At 45.5% G+C, this 25,827-nt stretch overlaps 1 protein-coding gene and 1 pseudogene across 2 annotated transcripts in view; one reads left to right on the top strand and one right to left on the bottom strand.

Moving 5' to 3' along the window:
- Positions 1-25,827, top strand: part of HS3ST3B1 (heparan sulfate-glucosamine 3-sulfotransferase 3B1) — a 49,483-nt gene that overhangs the window by 2,573 nt on the left and 21,083 nt on the right. The window lies entirely within an intron of this gene.
- Positions 10,427-10,840, bottom strand: LOC116553093 (annotated as a pseudogene). The gene has a single exon (XR_004269633.1). The product of XR_004269633.1 is annotated as a mitochondrial import inner membrane translocase subunit TIM14 pseudogene (transcript).

Below are 25,827 nucleotides of genomic sequence, written 5' to 3'. Positions count from 1 at the left end.
GGTTAGTCGCGTGAACCTCGGTGCTCTCATCTGTGCAGTGGGAATAATGCAGATTCTGGGCAGGGATGGGGAGAGTGAATAGGCTGGCAAGGTCAGGTGCCTCGCAGGCAAGTGAGGGCCGCTCGAATTGTTAGCTATTGTCATTGATTGTGTTGTTATTCCCACCACCACTCCCCACCTCCTGGGATAGTGATCCCGGGGCCGGGTGGCGGGCTATAACTAGCGCCCTTCCAGGTGTACTCGCCAGAACCCGGAGGCAGCCTAGGATTTTCTGAGATCAGACTTGGGGCCGGGTTGGGAGGAACTGGCAAGAAAAGGACTGAACCCTTAATGTCAGGCAGTTTTGAAGCACCTGGGGCAAGCTATGGAAATCCCCGTAGGAAAACTCATGCAGTCTTTTAGGAGGCTGCCCTCCTCCTGCCACTTTCCTTTTGATTGACTCAAAAACGCTGAATGAAGAATGAAGTCGCTTGGAAACCCTCGCCACGCGCCTGCAGCATAGAGCGCAGCCCAGGAGGTTCTGGTGGGGACTTGCGCCCGGGGGCTGCGCGGCTAGCGGCCGCGCACCGCGACTGGACCTGGGAGTGGGGGTAGCGCCAGGGTTTAGCTGGGACGCGGGAGGCGGGAGGTTTTTCGTCCTCCGGAGCCATCTCCCTGAATTGATAAGCGTCACTCCCGGGACCAGGAGGCACAGGGCCCGCGGCGGTGGCCCGGCGGACCCGGCTGTGGGAGACCACTGCAAATGCGGCAACTGGCCCAAAACACTGCGTTCTTGGACTACACCAGCAGTGCCCGGCGCGGCCGCAGGGTTGATGGATATTTTCCGAGGGGGAAAAAAATCTTTTAAATACTGTCTGTTTACTTAAAAATTTTTAATTTAGAATAATTGATGGACGTCTGGTCAAAGGTATGGACGTCACAATTATTTTGATGGCGGCCTTTTTAACTTTAAACAGACCACGCCAGGAGGTGACTCCTGACCTAGAGCGCTTTACCTAAAATCTGGTGCCCAGAGTGCACCCTTCGTCCTCGCTGGCGTTCCCTCCTCTCTGCCAAGCTTTGCTCCGTGCCAGAGGTGTGCTCCATTGTAACTCCGCTCTGTCCCTGCAGTCAGGCAACCAATGGGAGAAGAGTACAAATAATAATTAGCCAGGGAGAGTTGCAATTCAGAAGCCTGGTACAAGTCCTCAAGAACTAGTGGGGAGACATTTTGAAGGCATTAAGGACAAAAACGATGGGTACGGATGGTTGAGTCTAAGGATCAGCATCGTAATCTGTTAGAGAACGAGGTCGTGGCTGTCTCTGTGAGTGGTTAATGGGTTTAATCGGTTGATATACAGTCCTGCTAGTGGCCTAACCAGTAGCTCAGGGCCTGGCGGATTTGCAGTACATCTCGGAATTTGATTGCTCTTCCTTTCACTTGGCAAAAGGAGACACCATTGGCCGGATCCGGAGGGGTCATGGTGAGATGGAACCCACCGAGGTCGTGCTCAGAGCTGCCCTGCCACGGGTCAAAGTGTGGGAGCCTTTCCACTTCCTTAACCCTGCAAAAATCAAACGGGCTAGTACGGACTGTCCATCCACACTGGATCTCCAGTTGGTTTTAGTCTGCCAGGAGGACTCTTCTGGGTTGACTTTTCCAATTCATTTTGCAGCCCTCTTGAATCAGGCCTCCCAAACTTAGCAGGCACCGATGGAGACCCCACAGAGGGGCTTATCAAGCAGGCTGGTGAAACTGGCCGTTTCCTTCTGTTCCTTGGCCCCCATAGTGTTTGAGAAGCGTGGGGCTGTGGTTCAGAACTTCACATGTGCAAAGGTGGAGAAAACACCTGCCCTGTCCATTTAGGATTGGGATGTCGATTTAAACTTTGAATGGTCAAAAATTAAATCTGTAAGTTTTAAAGCTTCTCTTTGTGATTTTACCCCAGTGTTGGTAGACATTTTTAAATTTCAATGTCCTCAGTTTTGTAATGAAGTTAGCCAAATCTCGTGTAATTATTGTGTGTTATACAAAAATATGCCTTAGACTGTACAGCGGGAGAATCTCTCTCTCCCACCTTGGCTCCCCTTTCCATTCTGGGTTATACAAAATCAACTGACAATTTAATGCTGTGGCCAACATTAAACAAAGTATAGTGTGTGTGTGTGTGAGAGAGAGAGAGATAGTAATGGTGGTAGCTAACACTTACCGAATGTGAATGTTTTTCCTGTGTGCCAGACACTGTTTCAAGTTTTACAGGATTAGCAAATTTAATCCTCATTACAGTTCTGTGAAGTAGGTACTTTTACAGATGAGGAAACACAGGCACAGAGAGGTTAAGCAATTTGCCCAAGATCTCACCGCTGGGAAGTAGCAAAGCTAATATACCAACCCAGGCAGTCCTGCTCCAGAGATCATTCTGTGCTTCGTTTCCTCGCTTAAGTGATTGAAGCAGGGTGTTTATCATATAGCATGGGTCCCAAACTGAGTTTGCTTTAGAAGAGTTTGACAGCTTTCTGGCATGCCTTTAGTGGTCTCAGTGCACACTGCAGATTTTGTCATTCACTATAAAAGAATATCAGCCTCAAACAGGCTAATTGCTACATCTAACATTGGTTAATAACTAATGTGAGGATAATCACACCAACTGTGGCAGTTTCGTTTTTGTGCAAAGGATGGTTAGAATCAAGGGAGTCACTAAAATGACCAAAAATCCCTCAAGCACCCAGACAGAGAAAACATAGCGAATGTCCCTCTTGAGATTTATTCTCTGCCATTTGCCCTTTTTAAGGCTGGGAGGATGTGGGGTTAAATGATGTGTTCCAGAACTTCTCGGAATTAATTTATTTGTAAAACATAGAGAGCCCCCAAATCAAGTTCATGAATAATTAACTTGTACTAATTAACCAGCAGAAAATTATAGCTAACACTTTCAGCAGATTCCTTTAGAATGAAATTAGAAAGCCCTGTAACTTCAGAAATCTCTCTCTTGAAGGCTAATAGCTGCTAATAGCAATTTTCCCTACATTTTAAATTTAACAAATGCCAAGAAAACAAAATTGCCCCTATTTTTCTAGTCTACTTCAGAAAACCTAAAAAAGACTGTTTCTGTCTTCACTGAGGGAAATTTAAGAAAATATCTGATTGGGGATAATCCATTTTGAAGTAATTGCACTTTCTCAGTCCCAGAGTTTAAACCAAGTATGTAACTCACTTCCAAGATGCTGGGTGAAGATAAAAAAAAAAAAAATCTACATTTGTATGCAACAATTTGAAATACAAACCATCAAGTTACAAAGCTGTCAAGATTTATTAGCAAGACAGTGGAGCATGTGTTGAACTCTGTTTTTAATTAGGCACCTAAATTAGACCATAAAATGGTTGATTAATCTTTTACAAGTTGAAGGGAAAATATAACATAAATTAACCTAATCATAAGTGTTTTCCCAGATGCTCAGAGTTAATAAAATAGTCAAAATTTAATAGCAACCCATTTGTTTTAGATAAATATAATGCTGTAATATATAAATTAGATTACACTTGTTATCTTCCAAGTGATACATTATTATTGAACAGGTCTCTAAAAATTAGGTTGCAGTACATGTCTTAAAAAGTATTTATCAAAATAGAAAACTGCAATTCGGAATTACATGTTGGCTAAGCCAGATTATGTTTTTTAATGGAACCTGATAATTGAAAGTTTATAATTTAGCATAGACTAGCATCTGTGAAAGATATTTTTCCAGCTAAAGTTGTGTTGCTTGAAACTTTAAAATGACCTGTCACAGCTTCTGTGTTTCAAGTTTGCTGTTTTGGTCTGAAAATAAAATTTATTTTCAGCATTTTGAAAAGTCAATATGTCACATACCCTTAGTCCACATATATATGCTAATTTATCTTTTTGTTGATAATATGTTGTAGGAATAAGGTTTTCTGGTTATATGAAATGACTTTTTGAATCACTAAAATTATTTGTAATTAAAAGCACATCAGGAATTTTTAAAAAGACAAACTCACCAGTTAGCTAGTTTTCTGAATCAGAGAGGTGGTTTATTTAAAGCTTCAGAACTGAAATACGTGACTCAGGCTGCTTGCCGACTGGTTTCTATGTCAGTAGTTTTTTGAATACTTTATATTCTCACTCTATGAACATGGAAATTAAGTTGATTGACAGAAACACAAAATGCCTACTCTAAAGGCAGAGCATAATGAGCATTTCTTTTGCTGTGAATAGAGTTAGTTTCCAAATAGGGCACTACCTCTCTCATTTAACAGTCGATGATTTCAGACAGTAAGAGAAATTTCAATCCTGGGCTGTTGGGATAGTCAGGAATTCCAGCAAAATGAATCCCCCAAGTATGTGGCATATTTTCAAGGGTAATGAAAACAATATGCTGCCTACCTCGAATGAAAACACTTGCCATGACCGAAAAGAAATGAGATACTGATATCTTTGAAAACTAATTGTAAATAGAGCATGAAACGTTTTATATATTTAAAACATTACCTTTTATATATTTAAAGCATCGCCTTGTTTTATCTCTTTAAAATATTACCTTGTTGGATTTCTCTCAAAGTATGCTAAAATAAAACTAACATCAAATAAAACTGATGTTAGTGCATGCTGATTTTTATTTCTGATTTTTCTTGTCAAGAGATTTGGGGAAAAGTTTAGGATGTGAGAACCAATTACCATCTTAATAAAATGATAATAAATAATTTTTATTGCAGCCAAGAGTCTATATGTTAAAACACTGCTAATGCTAATAAAACCCACCATTAATTTTATTTGTACACAGATAAGAGTGGTATTAATTTCCTTTGTAAGTTCTTTTAAATGTAAATTTCATACACATTTCTGTAGCCTGAAAAATATTGAAAATATCTTGTTACTGGGTCATTCAGAAAATTTACTTCATTCAGTCATAGATGAAACATACTTAAATAGCAAAGTTGTAATGCACAGTTTTTGCCTACCAAAGATTGCTGTTCTCAAAAATTAGTAAGAGCGTCTCTTTGGATTTAGAGCTGGTTAAAGAGGACGGTCTGAGAGTTTATATTTTCCGGACAGAAAAAAAAAGTACACACACCATACATCGTTGGAGTAAGATATTTTTGTTCTACATGTGGCAAATGTGAAAAACTAAGACTGGTTTAATATCGAGTTGACTGTTTTAGCCCAGACTCTCTCGCCAAGGGGTCACTATTTTGACCGCCATTGCCTAGAATGTGAACGATTCCATGTGTGTCCATGAAGCACCTTACACGTAGGATTCAGAATCCCTGTTTTCCCCCAAGTCTTTGCCCCACACTACTTAACGCGGTTACCCTTGCTTAGAAACCCATATAATGCTGAAAGATGGTTCTGGGCACTACGAGGTTTGAGAAGCAAATGGAGAGTGAAAAACACATTGGGAAGAGCAGTGAAAATCACAGTATCGATTTAATGAATGGAGCTTGGAGGGCCACCCCCCTTTTTCAGATCTGGGTACGGAAGTGTCCAGCAGGGCCCCAGCGGTCCCAGACGTTGCCACGTGTCCGCTCCTTTCGGCAGCTAGAGGGGCGCTGGCTTGGACAGCCCGTTCTGGAAGGGTAGCGGGGAGCGCTGCCACCGGCAGGGGAAAAGGCTCCGAGCCGCTCGGCCTCGGGCATCAGTCGACGCGGCCCTGGTGTCGCGCGGGATCGCCTCCTCTAGCCTGGGGGCCGCTGAGCCGGAGACAGATGGCGTAGCCTTCCCGTGAGGGGGCAGGGCCGGCGGCTGGGACTGGGGCCGCCTTCCCCGCCCCTCTGCCCTCCGGGTCGTCGGCCGTGGCCACGTGACCAACCCCGCCCTCCGGCCTCACCTGTTGGGTGGGGCCTGGCAGAGTGGCCCGCGCTCGAGGTGGGCGGTGCCGGCGGGACCCGTCTTCGCGCTGATTGGATGGAGGGGCTGCCGAGAGACCAATGGTGTTTCGCCTGCGAGGAGGGCCCCGCCCAGAGAGGCGGGCTGAGCGGGAGAGCCCCGCCCCCGCCGAGGCCGCCCGGGCAGTTCCGCCGCTCAGCTTCGACTCCGTGCTGCTGATTTGGTCCTGGGCTGCCTTCGCTTTCCAAGTCGAGCCTATCAGCTGATGTGTCGTGCCCTCTTCCTTTCGCTCCCCTCTCTTTGTCCGGTCTACACCTTCCTGCACAAATCCTCCTGCCTTCTGGAGCGGAGATGGCTGTTCTCTGAACGTTCGGCTCTCGAGTCCTGCAGGGAGCCCGCCTCGCCTTCCTGCAGCCCCGGCTGTCGGGACAGCGGCCCGAGCGGATTCTTTACAGCCGGAGAGGACACCCCGGCTTTTTCGGGCCTTATTCTGGGTCGGGGAAGCGGGAGGGGTTACTGGCAAGAAAGTGAATCCGTTTACAACGAGCACGTTTCTTTTCTCCCTTTTCCCCGCACCCTTTTCTCTTAGGGGAAATAAATGGACAATCCTCTTTCCACCTGCTTCTATAATGGGTACCTGTAAGGCGGTTCCGCAGATTCAGTAGATAACAGAAAATACCTTCATTTCCATAATGCGGGCCATTAAATGACAGGATAAAGTGGGAAGGACTGGGATAGAAAGGAGAGGAGAAAAACGAAAAGGCCGGTGACTCTCAAGCCCCCTCCGATCCCTGAATCTCACCTGGGCTCAGACCAAGCGCTCTGTCCCCCGCCCCAGCACCTCCCCCGCTGCCCACACACCCCAGGCCTGTCCTCCTAACCCTAAGCCCTGGGCACAGGACCCTGCAGCCGCCCTTGCCCAGAGCAGGGGAAGGAACGCTCCCCTGGGCAGCCTACGAGGCGAGAGGGGTTATCTCCTCGTGGGCACTGACAAACCCACCAACTCAGCCCACAAACGCCCCGGCCTCTGCAGATAGGCTTCCTCCGTGGTGGCGACAAGAACTCTTGTGGATTTGAAAGAGGCAACGTTTTCCTTGCATTTCTAAAGGCCAGTGTAGATGAATGACCCGTATGAAAAGGGCAAGGCAGGAAGTGCACAGAAGACGTCGCACATTGCTGCATGAGGTACTGAAGAAATACAAGATTTCTTTCTCACTTCCATTAAAGCACAATCTCCCTGGGGAGAGACACACAGAGCACAGTTCGAGACCAGCAATTCTCTTCCAGATCCTCCTGGTGCCTTTTCCTAGCTGAGCAGCCTCCTGCCGGCCTGGCCTTGTGCACCGGCAGCTCTCCAGGCTGGGTTCAGCCCTTCCTCTTGATGTGTTGTTGGGCTTGTCCCTGGTGCCCTCTCCTCTGATTGTTCCAGTCTGTCTCCAGGCACTTAGCATATGCTAGTGCTGCCATTTGACGCAGGTACACAGAGTAAACATCCTGTTCCCACTGAATATCCCCAAGTGGGTGGGTGGATGGATATGGGAAGAGACGGGGTAAAGAGAGAGAGTAAGGCAGTGAAGTGATCATTACCTTATCATTCATTTAAAATACTTATTAATGGAGGAAGCCAAAGGTGACCATTTAAAATCCTTTTCTATAGTCAATGAATAATACATTCATATAAATTATGTTTACTTTTTCATTCATCTAACAAAAAATTATTGAGCACTTTTTAAAATTTTTTTAAGACAGGGTCTTGTTCTGTCGCCTAGGCTGGAGTGCAGTGGCACAATCTCTACCTCCCCGGCTCAAGCAATCCTCCCACTTCACTCTCCCATGTAGCAGGGACTACAGGTGCACACCACCACACCCGGCTAATTTGTTTTTGTTTTTGTTTTTCTTTTTGTTTCTGAGACGGAGTTTCACTCTTGTTGCTCAGGCTGGAGCACAATGGCGCGATCTTGGCTCACCACAACCTCCGCCTCCTGGGTTCAAGCGATTCTCCTGCCTCAGCCTGCCGAGTAGCTGGGATTACAGGCATGCGCCACCTCATCCAGGGAATTTTGTATTTTTAGTAGAGATGGGGTTTCTCCATGTTGGTTAGGCTGAATTAGAACTCCCGATCTCAGATGATTTGCCAGATTCAGCCTCCTAAAGTGCTGGGATTACAAGCGTGAGCCACCATGCCTGGCCCACACCCGGTTAATTAAAAAAAAAAAAATTGTAGAGATGAGATCTCACTGTGTTGCACAGGCTGGTTTCAAACTCCTGGGCTCAAGCAGTTTGCCCTCCTCAACCTCCCAAAGTGCTGGAATTACAGGTGTGAGCCACCAAGCTAGGCCCAGACCTTATTTTTAGAGCAGTTTTAGGTTCAAGGCAAAATTTAATAAAGTATACAAATTTCGCAAATACCCATCACTCTTACATATGCACAGCCTCCCACTATTAACATCCTCTACTAGACTGGTACATTTGTTACAATTGATGAACCTGCATTGATTGACACATCATCACTCAGGATCTGTAATTTACATCAGGGCTCACTATCAGTGTTGCGCATTCTCTGGGTTTGGACAAATGTGTAATGACCTGTATCCCACATTATAGTAGCATTCGAGGTAGTTTTACTGCCTCAAAAATCCCATGGGAGCATTTGCTCTTATCTGGTGCTCTTATCAAGTATAAGCAGCACTTCAAGCACTGAGGAAGTACAGGAGCCATGAACTTGTCCCTGAGTAACCTGTCTTAGTTGGTAGACTGAAATCTAGGGGCTTGAGGAGGTCTGCAGGCAATTTAAGCCTGATTTTTAATTTTAATTTTTGAAATCATTTGTCCTACTAAATCACTGGTAAATCTAAAAACCATTTTAGGAGGAAGCCGAAGCATGAGATAAGATAGTACAAATTACAAAGTGCGATTTTGCATTTTACATTTCTAGGAGCTTTCCAAAGAGAGCTAAGGAGATAAGAAGGGGGCCAGAAAGTCAGTGACTGTGTAATAAAAAAGGGAAAAATACATCTTAGCCTCAGCAAGCCTCATCCGAGGGCTTGCTGTGTGCAGGCAAGTGGGCCAGGCGCTTACTTAATCTTAACAGCAATGCTTCCTGTGTGATTTCCCTTACTTTCCAAGGGAGGAAATGGAAACTCACAGAGATTGCCTAAGGTCATACAGCTGTATCTGTAGGTGGCTCTACCTCCTGGACCTAAGAAGAAGAGAGTGCCTCCCTGAGGGCCCTTCAAACTCCACAACTCCAGGCTGTCTGCCTGGCTGAAATTCAATGCCATGCTCCTCTGGACCAGTTTAAGCCATCGCTCCTGTTGTTTCTTTCCTCTTGACTTTTCCACTTAGAAGCATTTCCGAGATTTGATTTTTTCATCCCTTCTTCTGTCTCTATTCTCGTTTACCCCCCATACTCGTTCCTGGCCTGTCTGTTGCTCTGATGTCCATGTTGATGGTGGCAGTCTTCAACCACGCCATCCATGTACCACACCAGCACTTTCCTGCCATCCCTGTAGCCCTTGCCCCAACATCTGTGCATTTGACTCCCCATCTCTGACTGAGGTCTCCTCCCATCCCCTCATCTACCAACTCATCCCTTCTCTCCCATCTGCCCCACAACTATGCCACTCAGATTCTCAGCTCTTGGGATCACACTGACACCTCCTACACCTTACACTCTGTGGCTCATTTCATCTGAGCTGCATTGTCCAACACCATGAACAACCTGCCCCCACCCCTCGTGGAAACACCAGGTTTTGGACTGTCCCCAGCAGATGTGCATGAAAATGTGTTATATAAAGACACCTGGACCACCCTGACTTTATGCGTTCCACGGAGAACTTGGCCCTTACTTACTCTGCAGCTGCTGGCCCTGCTAGTCACCACCCCTTACCTGTGACAAGAACGCTGTGTGCATTGCTTGTCTGCAGGACATACTCTTCCTTGAAGCTCCAGTTAATTGAGCTCTCCCTACACACAAGGAGAAACCTCAGAGAGATGGCAGCATGTATGTGAACACCACTCTTAACCACTTCTAGACATGGCTTTATTTTTACACCTTCACCAAGACTTCCCTCCATCATTTCTGATTTTTTTGAGATGGAGTTCTGCTCTTGTTGCCCAGGCTAAAATGTGATGGCACGATCTCGACTCCTGCAGCCTCCGCCTCCCAGGTTCAAGCAATTCTCCTGCCTCAGCCTCCCAAGGCATGCACCACCACACCCGACTAATTTTGTAATTTTAGTAGACATGGTTTCTCCATGTTGGTCAGGCTGGTCTCGAACTCCTGACATCAGATGATCCACCTAACTTGGCCTCCCAAAGTGCCAGGATTAAGACGTGAGCCACCACACCTGGCCCCCTCCATCATTTCTAAGGGGTGCTGAGTTATCTCTTTCCAGTATTATTTCAAAGAAATTTCAGGCATTATATTGTTTATAAATCTGTAGGGTTTGAGTTTTTATTTAAATTTGTTACATACTTATAGAAAAGTGTACAAGTCAGAAGTGCAGAGTCTGATGACTTTTTTTTTTTTAAACTGTAACTCTGAGGCATTTTATTATAAAAAGTTAGTACTCATATGCATAAAGTAATATGTACTTAAAATTCATGATACATTTATTTCATTTTTTCGCTTGACCTTCTAGTAGATCTTTAGCTTCATTGATTTTGGCTGCTATATAAGGAGATCCTCCTTTGTCAGGATGATTTAAAAGCATAATTCGTCGATGAGCATCTCTTATTTTTCCTTTATTGGCAGTAGGGCTTACACCTAGTATTAATGCTGCTTCCCGTTTTGTCATTTTGGGTTCAAACCCACCTCTGTAATAGCCATCACTGAAGGCAGATTTTGGTAGACTTTGAAAAACTTGTTTTACTTGAGGCTCCATATGCTTCATGGCTTGCAAAACATAACGGCCTGCAAATCCTGCAGCTGCAATGGTCAGTCCAACTGCTACCATTGTACTTGCCATGGCTGCTGCGGCGGGCTTCCCTCACTTCCACCGGGAGCCCGGCTCATCCCAGCGCAGAGACTGCGGCGGACGCCTGCACGCCCCGAGCAGAGCGACGCACCTGCGACCACAGGCACGAACCACCGAGCACCGGCGCTGCCTGTCTGATGACTTTTCACGAATCAAACATACACATATGTCGTTGGTAACAAGCACCAGGATCAAGAAGTGGCAGTTCAAGAACCCCCAAAGCTACCTTTGGTTACTGGCTGGGTCCCAAGGACAACCACTGTCTCACCTTCTATCACTGCAGGTAGTTTTGCCTGTTGTTGAACTTAGTATAAATGAAGCCAAGAGTAAATATTCACGGGCTTTTAAAACATGCAAATTTAGCCGGGTGCGGTGGCTGACACCTGTAATTCCAGCACTTTGGGAGGCCGAGGAGGGTGGATCACCTGAGGTCAGGAGTTCAAGACCAGCCTGACCAACATGGAGAAACCCTGTCTCTACTAAAGATACAAAATTAGCTGGGCGTGTTGGCGCATGCCTGTGGTCCCAGCTGCTCGGGAGACTGAAGCAGGAGAATCGCTTGGACCCGGGAGCCAGAGATTGCAGTGAGCTGAGATTATGCCATTGCACTCTAGCCTGGGCAGCAAGAGCAAAATTGCGTCTCAAAAAAAAAAAGCAAATTTATTGGCTATGTTGGCAGGTTGGGAGGTTTCACATACAAATCCAGATTTTCTGGTACTTTTATAAAGGATCTGATTGGATTGTGCCATGCCTGCCTTTCTCAAGGCAACAACTGGCTGGACGTGGTGAGCTCCTAGGCCTGTGGATGGGGCATCTTCTCTCCTTCCCACATTCCACCCTCCCTGGCCCTTCCTGTCTCCCACGTGGCCTGCTTCTCTCCTTTGTTATCAGAGCGGGGAGCTGCAAACGGTTTTCCCATTTTTTTCAGGTATGCACATTTCAGGATTAAATTTCCTCAATCTGGTTCATCATGAGCACTCTTGTTAGAGTTGGGCAGGAGCTTTTATCTATTTGACTTTTTCATTTTATACCCTTGTAGGGATCCCAGATGAGTCTGTGTGCAGGTCTGCTTAGCTGGCTGCCAATTAAAATCAGAATCGCTGTGATGAAATCATTTTCAGTGACATGCTTCTCCTATTTTTTACTTTTTTAGTTCCCTGTCTTTTCTTTTATCAGTTTTCCCAGTTGGCAAATCTTAGGGTTAGCCTTTTGCTGTGGATACTTTGTGATGTGACCTAGTCAAGTCACTCTGTCATTCGTGTCAGCAGAATACCCAATGTATACCATAGAAATTGGACCCAGCAGTGTCTCCTAAACCAGTGCCCAGCCAACTCTGCTGTAGGACCACGTTTTTCCAAATGACTGTGGCTCAATATGTTGTCCTACTGCATGTGACAAGCACACAGATCATGCCATGTGCCTCCTGCCTCACAATTAGCAACGCACACACTGGCCAGTGAGCTCATTGATCTTGGCCTTGGATACTGTTGCAATGTCAAATTATTTATCATAGTTTTAAATGCTTCCTCTCAGGTTTCGCATGTATCTCCTCCAGGACAGTTTGGGGGTCGTCTTGCGGACCACATTTTGAGATGCGCTATTCCACTATTCCAAGCTTTTTCAGTGAAGAGAAAGTTCTGGGTGCGGTGGCTCACGCCTGTAATCCCAGCACTTTGGGAGGCCAAGGTGGGTGGATCACCTGAGGTCAGGAGCTCCAGACCAGCCCGACCAACATGGTGAAACTCCATCTCTACTAAAAATACAAAAAATTAGCCAGGCGTGGTGGCGGGCGCCTGTAATCCCAGCTACTTGGGAGGCCGAGGCAGGAGAATCGCTTGGACCTGGGAGGTGGAGGTTGCAGTGAGCCAAGATTGTGCCATTGCACTCCAGCCCATGGGACAAAATTGAGACTCCGTCTGTCTTTTTTAAAAAAAAAAAAAAAAAAAAAGATTAATACTGTAGCTAACAGCAAAAAACTGTATTTATAAATTAAAGTAAATAAATGTTTGTTTTAGGCCAGGTGCAGTGGCTCACACCTGTAATCCCAACACTTTGAGAGGCCAAGGCGGATGGATCACGGGGTCAGGAGTTCGAGACCAGCCTGACCAACATGGTGAAGCCCCATGTTTACTAAAAATACAAAAATTAGCTGGGCATGGTGGTGGGTGCCTGTAATCCCAGCTACTCAGGAGGCTGAGGCAGGAGAATCCCTTGAACCCGGGAAGCAGAGGTTGCAGTGAGCCGAGATTGCACCACTGCACTCCAGCCTGGGTGACACAGCAAGACTCTGTCTCAAAAAAAAAAAAAGAAAGAAAAAGAAAAGAAAATTTAATAGGTATAGCGGTATAGAGCAGAAAAAAAAAGAGTTCCATGTTAGCATTTTAAAGGCCCTGAGAAATACTGTAGCTAAAAGGAGATTATACATTAAATAAATGTGTGTTTCACCTAGCATTTTCCACATGAGTACAGAATCCTCCTCTCATTCATACCTACCAGCATTCTGAGCCACTGTGTCCATCCAGATGCCAACTTGGGCCATATTAGCCGAACAGGTCTCTGAGGTTTCTTGTAGTTCTGAGAGTTTGACCCTGGTCCTGTGCTCCCGCTCGCTCTCCATCCACCTTTGCCCCTTGGAGTGGGCCTCCCATTCCGATAGTTTGAATTATTCATCCCCCACACACCTCCCACTGTGATACCATCTCAAACCTGATATGGCCGAACACTCCCCCGGCCCCAGATGATTGCTGCCAAAGGAATAAAGAACAAGAAGTGGAGCTGCTGTAAATCAAGGGCCCTGGATAAAAAGTGGCTGAGGCTGAGGCCGAGGCCAGGGGAACAGACTCGCTGATGAGGATTTCAAGTCGGGTCTTGCCAAAAGCTCCTTTGGTAGGCGTCCTCTTGCTGTTAGTCTGTAAGCAGGCTAAATTGCAGGTTCGGCTTACATCTGTGTTCAAAGGTAAGTGTTCTGTGTCGGTGGTGTTTACGGAGCAAGATGTTTGATGGTGCTGGAAAGGGTGAAGCTTTTTTCCACCCTGCCTGGCATGGTGTAGCCCTTGTGGTCTGTGTATGTTTTGTGCTAGCTCCAAGATGCTTGCTCACCCTGGGTGTAATGTGGAGGTCTTCACTAAGTAACGTGAGTGCCACATGTAAACATTGGCTGCCTTGGGCTGAAAACAAAGCCAATAACTTTTTTTAAAAAAAAAAATGCCTTTTCCCCCTTTTGTGTGGCCAAGAGGAACACTTAAAAGTGTTCTGCAGTTCACACAGCACCGGAAGCAAAGAAACTTTCAGATTAGGTGTCACTGGGAAAGGAGGCGAGTGGAACCTTTTAACAGAGAGAGATGGGGATTGATTTACCTGTTTGTATAAAACTAAAGTTACAGGAGTATCTGGATTTCTCCTGCAAGCACTCTAAGCTTGCCGTAATTATCTTAGTATCGCCTACACTTACCATAGATCCTCCATACTTGGGGAAATTCTAACACCTGCACGGATCACCTGCTCACCTCTACCGGAGCCCTTGCTGAGCAGGAGGAGTTTGCCAAGGATATTTCAGATGATCTGCAGGTGAACAGTTTCACACCAGAGGGGGATCCCCTATTGCATGTACTCAACTAGCTTTTCATTCTTATCACTTCCCTTCCTATAAAGTTACGTATCTTTTTTTTTTTTTTTTTTTTTTTTTTTTTTTTTTTTTTTTTTTTTTTTGAGACGGAGTTTCGCTCTTGTTACCCAGGCTGGAGTGCAATGGCCCGATCTCTCGGCTCACCGCAACCTCCGCCTCCTGGGTTCAGGCAATTCTCCTGCCTCAGCCTCCTGAGTAGCTGGGATTACAGGCACGCGCCACAATGCCCAGCTAATGTTTTGTATTTTTAGTAGAGACGGGGTTTCACCATGTTGACCAGGATGGTCTCGATCTCTTGACCTCGTGATCCACCCGCCTCGGCCTCCCAAAGTGCTGGGATTACAGGCTTGAGCCACCGCGCCCGGCCAGTTACGTATCTTTTAAAGGGAAATTTAACACCCACCTTCTCTTTCCGTACAGCCTTGTGAAAATCAGGCAATAACAAGAGCAGCCTTATTGCCAGGGTATGAACAGAGCATCTAGATGGCACTACTAGTGGAAGATAGTCTTGTCTGCCATTCATTCATTCATTCATTCATTCATGATTTTGTCTACCAGACAGTTCTGGAACACCTGTGGTAGGCAGGCATTTGGGAAAACAAAGTTTTAAGCCATTGTCCAAATCCTCGAGGAACTCACCGTCTTAGTCGAGGGGCCATGGAGAGAGGTGTATAGAACAGAGTGAGAAATGCTTTAGGAGCAAAGAGAGAGAAAGAGGCCCAGAGAAAAGGCCACCAGCCAGCTGGGTTCCAAAGCATGGATAGGAGCTTGCTGGCTGGTTGTCCTGCAAGGCGATAAAGACATTCAGGGCAGGGAAGTTCCGTGTGAAGAAGGCCCAGAGAAGCACAGAAGAGCACTGCAGCTTGGGCCTAGGGTTGGAAGAGAGAGGATCCAGGAGGCTGGCTGGGAGATGGAGAGGCTGGAATGTCACATTAAAGAGAGGATTTTTTTTTTTTTTTTGAGACAAAGTTTTGCTCTTGTTGCCCTGGCCTGAGTGCAATGGCACGATCTCAGCTCACCGCAACTTCTGCCTCCCAGGTTCAAGCGATTCTCCTGCCTCAGCCTCCCAAGTAGCTGGGATTACAGGCACATACCACCACACCTGGCCAATTTTGTATTTCTAGTAGAGACTGGGTTTCTTCATGTTGGTCAGGCTGGTCTCGAACTCCCGACTTCAGGTGATCCACCTGCCTCAGCCTTCCAAAGTGTTGGGATTACAGGCATGAGCCACCATGCCCGGCCAGAGAGGGCTTTTATCCTACAGACAAGGGAGGCTTTCAACCTAGCAGAGCTCCTACACCAGAGAAATTCACAAGCTTTATATAAGTTGTGAATTCAAATTATTTTCAAGGAAAATTAAAATATTTGCTATTTCAAGACAGAGAAAGCAAGAAAACACGTAGATGGTTTACTAAGATGAACCACATTTAGCCATGCTGGGTGATTCGAGTAAGGCTCTCAAAGGAAAAAACAACAGTTCTCGATGGTGTTTGCAAATATGGCTGGGACATGCTTCCTCATCCCCACTCATTGCCCCTGCCGAATCCACACATCCCTCTCCCTGCTGCCTCCCTGGGTAGCTTGGATGACTGTCCTAAGCACCTTCATTCTGTGGTTTGAAGTATTGAGGGAAAGAGAGCCGTTCTCCAACTCCTAGCTCGGCTCCCCAGGCCAGCTTCTCCAGCCCAATGGTGTAGAAAGGCAGGTGGTCTGCAGGGTGGGCCCTGCCACCTCTCCTGTCTCTTCATCAGTCCTGCTGAGAGAGGATCCCTGTCATTCTTTGGGAGGGGCATGCCAGCAGGCACAGCAGGAGAGGGGTTGAGGGGATGGCACATGGCCACTGCTTTCTGGCTTAATCAGGAAGGGTTGGGGCGAAACTTCGCCCTCTGTCTCAGAATTCCAAGCAGTCTAAAGAAACTTTAGACTCCTGCTTGCCAGCACTCCCAGCGTGATTTAGTCCTGTGCCCATCCCTCATTGTGAAGGAACTCATTTAAGTTTGGGAAACTTCCATGTTAGCATATAAAAGCGATTGCAGTTACTGATCAGGTCTAGCTCAGAATTGGGTTGCCCTGATCAGATCCTATTTCTGTTTGGAAGAGAGAGAGAAGAGAGGCTGAGAGGTAGACTCAGGAGGGCACAGCCCAGGAGGCAGCTGGTTAGGGGCTGCCAGTGTGTCTGGGGGGCCCCCTGCCCTGGCCGTGTCTCCTTCCCATCTGTCTCCTCCAAGGGAATGTTCAGTCTTTTGCTGTTATTTTTAGGGTGGTGTTTTCTTCCAGTCCCAGCTGGAAACAGAAGTACAGAACAGGCCCATGACTATTTTGTGTTCTGTGAAAAGAGCATTTGCCAGGCAGCAGATGTACTGTCTTCCTCAAGGCTGAAGCTTTCATTGGTTTTGAGGACTTTCATAGAAGCCACCTCATCTTACCCAGATGGTGTCTTTTGGGGATGTGGGTTTGGGGGATGGGAAGTGCAAGAGCACATCGGCGAGGGTGTGAGTTGTTTGTGGTTCATCAGCCTCCAGATGTGGCCAATGGATCATAGGTTCCAGAAGCTCAGGCGTGGAGGGGACACTAGCAGACAGCAGCAGTCTGGGCTGCAGGTAGAGATGCTCTCCAAGCGATTGCAAGCTCAGGTTCAGTGGTGGGCTTAGACTCTGTCTCACACGTGACCTCCATCAACAGTTTTCCAGCTGCTTGTCAATTACATTCTGGTCTGGATTTGGTGCTGTTTTTTCTCAATTATAAAATCCTTTGGCTTCTCTTTACTCAATTAGGGTGTATTGAGAGGACAGGCATCGTGTACCCTCCTCCCGGAGGAAACCATCATTAGGGCAGCCCCTGAAGATTGATTATATCCATTTGGAAACCAGCAGTGGACACAGGGAAGAGGTGGAGGAATTGGGTTGATTCCAGTTAGTTCCTGGTTTCTCTGTATCTGAATGTCCACTGATTTTACTTTTGTTCCTTAGAATTTAAGTACCGACTTTATTACTTTATTGAGCATCTACTCTGTATCAGGCTCTGGGATTCAAAGATTTGTTCATTTCACTAATATCATTGGGTGCCTTTTTTTTTTTTTTTTTTTGAGACTGAGTTTTCCACTGTCGCCTGGGCTGGAGTGCAGAGGTGCGAGTCGGCTCATTGCAGTCTCTACCTCCTTGATTCAAGTGATTCTCCTGCCTCAGCCTCCTGAGTAGCTGGGGTTACAGGCACGTGCCACCACTCTCGGCTATTTTGTTGTTGTTGTTTGTTTGTTTTGTAGTTTTAGTAGCGACAGGGTTTCACCATGTTGGCCAGGCTGGTCTCAAACTCCTGACCTCATAATCCGCCCACTTTGGCCTCTCAAAGTGCTGGGATTACAGGCGTGAGCCACCATGCCCAGCCTGGGTGCCTACTTTATGAGCACTGTGCCTGCCCTCCTGTAGCTTACATTCTAGTAGGGAGATGGGCAGTAAAGAAATAAACAAGTAGGCTAATAAAAATATAATGTCACCAAGAGTGAGGGGGAGAGACAGTTTTGTGGGAGAGGGTGATGGGAGAAAAGGGACACTGTAGACTGGAGATTGGGAGGGCCTTTCTTATTTCAATAGTTTTTGAGGAAGAGATGGTTCTTGGTTACATGGATACGTTATTCAGTGGTGATTTCTGAGATTTTGGTGCACCGGTCACCTGAGCAATGTACACTGTACCCAGAGTATAGTCTTTAATTCCTCACCACCCTCCCCCCGAGTCCCCAAAGTCCATTATATCATTCTTATGCTTTTGGGCAGGAGGGCCTTTTTAAGAGGTGAAAAAGTAGAAAGATAAGGACTGAGAGGGTCAAAAAGTCAGGTCTTAGTGTGAGACACCAGTGTGTGTGAGGCTCTGTGAATGGAAAGGACAGGACCTGTCCTACATTTTAGAAAAACCCTGACTGCTTTGCAGAGACAGACGGTAGAGCCTGAGAATAAAGGGAGAAGGTGAGACGGCTAAGTACAGTTGGGCATGATACATGCAAAAACAGAAGTAGTAGGGAGAATTTTAGTCTGTCTAGGCGGGAAGGAGCTGCACTGGGAAGGCTTCAGAGAGGAGGTGATGCGGGAGTGAAGTTTTGATGGATGAGTAAGAGTTCATGTGCAGACCAGATGGGAAAGAAGATCTTGGCGGAAGGAATGCATGTGAAAAGGCAAGGAAGTTCCTGTGAGAAAATATGGTTGGTGCAGGGAAGAACCAACAGAAACGAGTGACAGCATGAGGGAGATCGAGGATTTTGTAAGCAAGGCTAACTATCATGACATCAAAGGGTAACGAGTACAGCTTATCCTGCGCCTTTTTTTTTTTTTTCTTTTTCAAGTATGTCAGCGCCGAAGTGGGAATTGTAAGATGCTGCTTAATAGCATTAAACAGAAATTGCTTTTGCTGGTGATCAAAAAAGATGCCACCCAGAAAACAGGGCCAGGGCTGGAGATGCTGTCAGGATGTGTTCAGGGATCCACGTCCTCAAATCTGGTTGCTTTCTGCCTGTCTGGATGGAGGCTTTAATTAGGTTGAAGCCATGTAATTAGAAATTCCACTTCTCAGCTCCGAGGACCTACAATAGGAACAGCCCCGTTGGCCGCTCAGTTCCAGCATTCAGTTCCAGGCTGCCGGTGCCAAAATGCCAAACCTGGTAATTAAGAGGTGGCTCTGCAGGCACACACCTGTTCTGAGTGTGCAATTAGTGCCTGCCGCCCTTCTTACTGAGCTCAGCCCTCTGCACAGACCATTTGCAGGGACGGTGGGGTGTATGTGTGCAACCTTGATTTACTGTGCTTTATCTGATTATCAAAGTAAGAAAGTCTCACTCCTTTTGTTGTTGTTCAAAAGAGAAATTGTAAAGGAAGACCAGGTTGGAGTGCCTGAGGATAGAGTTTGGGCAAGCATTTGGTGGTGGAGTTTTTTCCCCAGGATTGCTCACTCATCAGACACTTGCCGGTCTACATTTCGGGTTGATAGCTAGGCTAATTTAATTTCCAGCTGAGAGGCTACTGCCCAATATGATGGTAATCTCAAATAGTTAATGAGCTAGAAGAGGAGGCAGCCTATTGGATTGATTCTGGCTCCTCAGCTCAGTGGTTTAGTAGTACTAATTTATTAGCTTGTTTCTCCTGGTTTGAGAGGCTTGTTCAGTCTGGCACAGCTTCATGTATCTTCCCTCTTCTAAAGATGGATTGAGCTTGACTTCTGGCCTCTGAACCTTTAGAATCAGCTCTTTTTTCCATTTACGAACTTGGTTTATTTAAAGGGAAGAAGGAGAGTGAAGGGGATATCCTGGGTTAGTTCATCAGCCTGCGATACCTATAAAGCACATTGTGAAATTCCAGTTCTTTCCTTCTTTCCAGCTGGGTCTGTATCACCAGCAGAGCCTTTTAGGTGAACTGCCTTGAGCAACTCTGGCTTGTAATATCCCAGGATTTGGGCAGGTGGTGTTTTTCTTCCGTAGGACACTGATGCCATTGAAATAAAATACAGGCTAAAGTATGTAAAACAGAATAAGAATTGGGACAGAGGAATGAAGGCTGTGGTTTGGAGAGGCTAATCTGGTTATTTTCAGTTTTGTGATCATTTCTTTCAGTGGGATTGAGTGAAAAATGAACTCCTAAAATAAAGGAATTAGTGTGGAAGTGCAAAGAATCAGTAGGACATTTATCCTCCACTATCTAAATTAATTTTTCTCTCATACACACACACACACACACACACACACACACACACACACCATCATCATCATCGTCATTATCATAATCATCTATTATATATATATATATATATATATATAAAGTCCCGTTTATTTCATTATAATTTATAGGCCCCATAATTCCAAAAAATTAATTTAAACCCAAACCTTTTTTTTTTTAATTGTCAGATAGGGAAAGAAGATGAAAATCTCTTTAGAAAGAGGGTGAGTAATTAGAGATGAGTGAGAGGTGGGTGGTTACTATATTTGAGCATTTTGATCTAGGAGGTTCTTAGAAATGCAGAGAAGTGGGATGCGCATGAGACTCAGAGTTTTACATTCTGAATTCGGAGTCCCTGCTTTGCTGTTGCCCAGTGATTCATCTGGGGCCACTCGATCTCTCCTTTCTCAGCCTCACCATCCCCATCTCTAAAGTGAAGGAAACAACCCTTCATGGCGATTTACATTGAGCCAATGAGATTCTGAATGTCTAGTCCTTTGTGGTGGGTAAAGTGCTATGCAAGTCTTGGAGCTGACATCACAATGGCCAAGGCAGAGAGAACCATCCTCTGATAAATGGGAAGACTATTTATTCTTTCCAAGAGGCAAACGTATTTTTCTGTAGCATGAACTTTGAGTATTTGGCTGGACAGTATCTTTGCGACTTCACAAAACAGTGCAGACTCGTCATTTCAGTACTTAATAAAATACAAAGGCAGATCTCATGCGTGCATAGTTCAGGCAGAATGTTTGAGTGGGCCTATGTGTTATGCTAACCTACCAGATAGACGAAGTCTAGAAAACCTAGAAAAGTCCATGTCCTCTCTCCCCCATTCACTGACCCCAAACACAGATCGTGTCAGCTAGGCTTTTGACCAGTGGAACAACCAATCAGTGGCTGGTAGATAGCTGCTGGGCTGTGCCAAGGCTCTTAATCTGGGTTCATGGTTTTGCCAGAGTCTGTGAACCTCTTGAGTTGAGAACCGAGAATCATGTCTATGTCTATTTGTGTGTGTGTGTGTGTGTGTGTGTGTGTGTGTGTGTGTGTGTGTGTGAGACAGAGTCTCGCTCTGTCACCCAGGCTGGAGTGCAATGGCGCAATCTCAACTCACTGCAACGTCCGCCTCCTGGGTTCAAATGATTCTCCTGCCTCAGCCTCCTGAGTAGCTGGGATTACAGGCTTGTGCCCAGCTAATTTTTGTATCTTTAGCCTTTCTGGACCCAGAAAAAGACACAAAAACTGCATCTGGCTAATTTTTGTATCTTAAGCCTTTCTGGACTCAGAAGCCCTTTCCTTTCCTATAATCTGAGGTTATACTTACCTTCTCTCAATTTTGATCTGTTTTTACATATGGACCCAAGTTCGAAACCTTCATTTGTTTATAATATTTCTTGGATGAACACCTAAATCCACCAAAACTACCTGGGCTGCTGCTACTTCTGTGGGTGAACGCAGAGCACGTTAGTATAATGTCCTTGATCGACTTTGCTTAAAAATCGAGACCATGTTGGCCAGGCTGGTCTCGAACTCCTGACCTCGTGATCCACCCACCTCGGCCTCCCAAAGTGCAGGGATTACATGCGTGAGTCACCGTGCCCTGCCGTGTATATGTCTTATATCTGCATTTTGCTGCACAGAGGGTCTATCCTTTTACTCGGATTCTCTGCAACCCCTAAAAGCTGCAGAGCTCTGTTCCTTGGGTACTGCAGTGCAGGATTTGCACACCTTTTTGCAGTCAGCAAGGGTAGCGTTCTGTCGTAATATTTAACAAGCCCTGTTTCTGTTCTGAACAAGTGAAGAATCATCTATTTTCAGAGAATGGAGGAGCCCAGGAAAGGGGATCCTTCCTTGGATAGACATATTTGTCTCATAAAGAAAGCTATCCCAATTCCAGATTCATTGAGATACCTCCACATTGGGGGTAAAGAGGGTGATGACTGCACCAGCTTTAGGGAATCTTTGTAGTCAGCTGATTCGGTTCCTCAGTGTGTTACCTGATAGTCCTGACTGTCTCCAAGTGACAAGTGAATCGATGTATGTTTAGCAAACCCAGGAAAACATCGTCTTTGGAGAGGTTTGAGCTTGAGCAATTTCCAAAAAGGTGCTAATGGGGCAGTAGAGACCCGGCTCTTGTTCTCTCCTTCGGGTGGTGTTTGCTTACGGGCTTAGTACCCTGTGTTCCCAGCCCAGGGAACTGGAAATTGATTCATTTGGGAAAGTAACAGCTTAAAGGTCTTTATTTGATTTTGTCAGAGAATAGAGAATACCACTGAGTTTTTCAGAGACAGGCAGTAATGATTCTTCGTGCACCCCCAACCCCTGCCCCCAGGCCAAACCTAGGCTGACTCATCTGCCCAGAATTAGCCTTTCTGGACCCAGGAGCCCTTTTCTAGCCTATAATCTGGGGTTATGAGGACCTTCTGTCAGTTTTGATCTGTTTTTACATATGGACACAGGACCAAAATCTTCATTTGTTTATAACATTTCTTGGATAAACACCTAAATCTGCCACCCCAACCCCTAAAACTACCTGAGTTGCTGCTGCTTCTGTGGGTGAACCCAGAGCCCATTAGTGTCATGCCCTCAATTGACTTTGCTTAAAAATCAAGGGTGCTCCTTGTCTCCACTTCTTTTTCCACATCTAACCTGCTACTGGCTTTTCTTTTTCTCTTCCTTGAAAATGTTTGTCTGTTTATTTACTTATTTTTAAAGATGAGGGTCTTGCCATGTTGCCCAGACTGGTCTTGAACTCCTGGCCTCAAGCAATCTTCCAGCTCCAGCCTCAGCTTCCTGAGTAGCAAAATGTTTGGAATGAGCTGCCCCTTCTTTTTTATCCCCACTGTCCCCTCCCTATTCAGATCTACATAATTTCATTTATTTATATTTACCTTTGTGAAAAAGTACTTACGGTAGTTTTTTTTTGTTTGTTTTTGTGGTTTGGTTTTCAAAACTATCTTTTAGAGACAGAGTCTTGCTCTGTTGCCCAGGCTAGAGCGCAATGGTGTGATCATAGCTCACCGCAGCCTCAACCTCCTGATCGCAAGCATTCCTCTTGCTTTAGATTCCTGTAGAGCTGGGACTGCAGGCATGCCATCACACCTGGCTAATTTTTAAAAATATTTGTAGAGCTGAGGTCTCCACGGTGTTACCTAGACTGGTCTCCAATTCTTGGGCTCAAGCAATCCTCCCATCTTGGCCTCCCACATTGCTGAGATCACAGGTGTGAGCCGACATTAAGGTGGTTTTTAAAAATGATACATAAAGAACAAAAGGCACATAAAATATGACAGTTAAAGAAGAAAACCAAAACTGGGGATATAAAATGGACTTGGAAATTGTCCTAAGAAATGTACCTCAAATGACAGTGGATCTGATTCACAGATTTCTCACAACCTTTTGAAAAAGGTAAACCTTAATTACACAAATCACAAAAGCAAGCTGTTTGCTCAAAGGGAAACATGAGTGTTCTCGGTATTAAAATGGCTACTGGCACAGATAGAGCCCCTCTAAGAAACACGTGGTTAATCCAGCCTTTTTGTTAAAGGATACTTTTCATAGAAAAAGGTAAAAATTGTGACTCTTATCGAGGTATACAATGACCAGGTTAAAAAACCTTATTTCACTCATTATGAAGGAAGGAACCAGGCAAATGTCACCATTGGTTCCAAGGAGAAGTCAAAAGAATACAGATTTACCTGGACTTAAATTGACAAACAGGTGAGAAACTGACTTCTTCCACAGAGTGGAGCGGGAGGTGAGAAGAAAGTCCCTAGGACTTCCACCAGAAAGAATTTATTTGTATATCTCGGTCAAGAATCAAGAATTATATTGGATGGCTATACTGCTGTCTGTATAATTTAGAAAGTTGCAGAGTCTCTCAAAGGCAATAAAAGGCTGGAGTCAGATAATCAGTGAGCATGTACTAAACAAGGCAAGCTTTCCACTGGAGATACCCAGTAATCTTTTTTGCTTATTCCAAATTTTAAAAATACTGGTCTTCTGCAGGCTCGTGGAGTTTATAATCAGCTCAAAGCCTAAGCCTGTTTAAGACATGCTGCTGGTAAGCGCCGACTCCCTGACACCTAACACAGATTTTCATGTCACTAACCTCCTACATTCGATGTGACTTCTCATTGCCTCAGAGGTCAAATCCAAATTCTGTCTAGCATTTATTCCTGCATTTATTCACCCTTCCTTTATATCTAGCAATTGTTTATTTTTGCCACAGTGCAAATAAGTCACAGTCTGGTCCTCATAACCCCGGAGGCCTGCTGTAGCAGATGGATAGAGGTTATGATGACTCTGTGTGTGTGTGCATGTGTGTGTGCGTGTGTGTGTGTGCACATGAGTGTGTGAGTGTATGTGTGTTCATTTGAAGGATGTTGGGAAGGTAATAGTTATAGTTATGAAAATGGAACAAGGAGTGCATAGAAATGTATTAGAAGGAGGAGGTCCAGAAAGAATATTCCAGGAGGAGGGAAGTCCATGGGGGCCAAGAAACCTCATGACCCCCTGGAGGAACCACGGGTTCCTCATAGCTGGAGTAAAGCAGAATTGGGAGGTGGGTTCGAAAGAGAGCGAAGGAGGAACTCAGAATTCCCTTGGACTGGATTCACATGTGCCCTGCCAGGGAGTTTGCGGATCAGTCTCAACACAACGAGAGGCTGTGAATATTTCCAGATTTGGCTTTTGGAAAGATGTCTGTGGAAGCAAGCGGTGGAGGGACGGGCGGAGTGGGTGAGGGTATTCTCAGCCTGTTTTCCAATCCATCCTTCTAACCTTATTTGCCATCATTTCTTAAAAACAAATACAAAAACAAAAAACTTCAGGCTCAATGGCCCAATGGCTATCTCACGGAGTAGGCTTTATTGGTGATTCTGAGTAGGAGCATCTTTTGTTTCTGATTTCTTCACTTCCACCTACCCTTGGGGCAGACACAAAGAAGCTTCAGTTGTCCCAACCTCAACCTCTGGGTGCCTCTTTTTCTTTTTCTTTTTCTTTTTCTTTTTTTTTTTTTTGAGACAAAGTCTCGCTCTGTTGCCCAGGCTGGAGTGCAGTGGCTCAATCTCGGCACGCTGCAATCTCCGCCTCCTGGGTTCAAGCGGTTCTCCTGCCTCAGCCTCCCTAGTAGTTGTGATTACATGCACGCACCACCACGCCCACTAATTTTCGTATTTCTTAGTAGAGACAAGGTTTTACCATGTTGATCAGGCTGGTCTTGAACTCCTTACCTCAGGTGATCTGCCCACCTCAGCCTCCCAAAGTGCTGGGATTACAAGCCTGAGCCACTGTGCCCCGCCTGGAGGCCTGTTTTTCATGTTTCTCATTTTTGAGTCAAGTATATAATAACACTTGGTAAACCTGTGTGTGGAATTTCTCTCTAAATAACCAGTAAGCCGCTGGAGGGTAAGAATCATCCACATCAGCAACACTTACTGGCCATATTACTGACCCATTCATCATCGTGACAAATAGGAACTTAAATTCGAGTTTGCTTTCTTCTTGCTGCTACCTAGGAGACATGTGCCATCACTTGAGGAGTGCCTGGGAATGCAAGCTATCTTTAACAATAATTAAGGCAAAATAATAAGTAATCGTTAACACAAATCTGCTAATTAATGCGATTTTTCTCATTGTTATTAACTGTAACCATTTATTAGTTTGAACAGATGTTAATTACTGGCCACTAGAGGTAAAGCAGCCCA

This window comes from Sapajus apella, unplaced genomic scaffold (assembly GCF_009761245.1).
Source record: "Sapajus apella isolate SASKATOON/1434 unplaced genomic scaffold, GSC_monkey_1.0 scaffold12, whole genome shotgun sequence".
Lineage (NCBI taxonomy): Eukaryota > Metazoa > Chordata > Mammalia > Primates > Cebidae > Sapajus > Sapajus apella.
The sequence above is the reverse complement of the archived record's forward strand: the minus strand, read 5'-3'. Positions and strand labels throughout refer to the sequence as shown.